Source organism: Arachis stenosperma, chromosome 7 (genome assembly GCF_014773155.1).
Source record: "Arachis stenosperma cultivar V10309 chromosome 7, arast.V10309.gnm1.PFL2, whole genome shotgun sequence".
Lineage (NCBI taxonomy): Eukaryota > Viridiplantae > Streptophyta > Magnoliopsida > Fabales > Fabaceae > Arachis > Arachis stenosperma.
Window position 1 is genome coordinate 65,798,034 of NC_080383.1, and position 1,722 is coordinate 65,799,755.

General features: G+C 39.5%; 1 non-coding gene across 1 annotated transcript; it reads right to left on the bottom strand.

The window, feature by feature from the left end:
• Positions 1-866: 866 nt before the first annotated feature.
• Positions 867-974, bottom strand: LOC130943033 (small nucleolar RNA R71). Its single transcript, XR_009071571.1, has one exon. It is a non-coding gene; the product is annotated as a small nucleolar RNA R71 (small nucleolar RNA).
• Between the last annotated feature and the right edge of the window lie 748 nt (positions 975-1,722).

Sequence of the window (1,722 nt, forward strand, 5' to 3'; positions counted from 1 at the left end):
CCTTTTAATTTCTAATTTCAAAATCTTTTTCAAAAATCACTTGATTTCTTTTTCACTTTTAATTTTCGAAAATTATCAATCAAATTTTCAAAGTGTTTTCAAAATCTTTTAAATGAATTTTCGAAAATCCACTTCCCTCCTTCTCACATCCTACCATTTATGGAGTACCACTCCTTCTAAATGCACAATTCGATCCTTATCTAATTAAAGTTCGAATTCTTCTTCTCCTTCTTCTTTCTATTTCTTTGTTCCTCTGACATTTCAAGGAATCTCTATACTGTGACATAGAGGATTCCACATTTTCTTTTTCTCTTCTCTTTCATATGAGCAGGAGCAGAGACAAAGGCATTCTTGTTGAAGCTGACCCTGAACCTGAGAGGACCTTGAAGAGAAAACTAAGAGAAGCCAAAGCACAACTCTCTTTAGAGGACCTAACTGAATTCTTCAAGGAAGAAGAACACATGGCAGCCGAAAACAACAACAATGCCAACAATGCAAGGAAGGTGCTGGGTGACTTCACTGCACCTACTCCTGATTTCTATGGGAGAAGCATCTCTATCCCTGCCATTGGAGCAAACAACTTTGAGCTTAAGCCTCAATTAGTTTCTCTAATGCAACAGAATTGCAAGTTCCATGGACTTCCAATGGAAGATCCTCATCAGTTTTTAGCTGAATTCTTGCAAATCTGTGACACAGTCAAGACTAATGGGGTTAACCCTGAGGTCTATAGACTGATGCTATTCCCTTTTGCTGTAAGAGACAGAGCTAGGATATGGTTGGACTCTCAACCTAAAGAAAGCCTGGACTCTTGGGAAAAGCTAGTCAATGCCTTCTTGGCAAAGTTCTTTCCACCACAAAGATGGAGTAAGCTTAGAGTGGAAGTCCAAACCTTCAGACAAAAGGATGGAGAATCCCTCTATGAAGCTTGGGAAAGATACAAACAATTAATCAGAAAATGTCCTTCTGACATGCTTTCTGAATGGAGCATCATAGGAATTTTCTATGATGGTCTCTCTGAACTATCCAAGATGTCCTTGGATAGCTCTGCTGGAGGATCTCTTCATCTGAAGAAGACGCCTACAGAGGCTCAAGAACTGATTGAAATGGTTGCAAATAACCAATTCATGTACACTTCTGAAAGGAATCCTGTGAACAATGGGACTAGTCAGAAGAAAGGAGTTCTTGAGATTGACACTCTGAATGCCATATTGGCTCAGAATAAGATATTGACTCAACAAGTCAATTTGATCTCTCAAAGTCTGTCTGGAATGCAAAATGCACCAAACAGTACTAAGGAAGCTTCATCTGAGGAAGAAGCTTATGATCCTGAGAACCCTTCAATGGAAGAGGTGAATTACCTAGGAGAACCCTATGGTAACACCTATAATTCTTCATGGAGAAATCACCCAAATCTCTCATGGAAGAATCAAGAGAGACCTCAACAAGGTTTCAATAATAATGGTGGAAGAAACAGGTTTAACAATGGTAAACCTTTTCCATCATCTTCTCAGCAACAGACAGAGAATCCTAAGCAGAGCCCCTCTGACTTAGCAACCATGGTCTCTGATCTAATTAAAACCACTCAAAGTTTCATGAATGAAACAAGGTCCTCCATTAGGAATTTGGAAGGACAAGTGGGTCAGCTGAGCAAGAAAGTGACTGAACTCCCTCCAAGTACTCTTCCAAGCAATACAGAAGAAAATCCAAAAGGAGAGTGCAAAG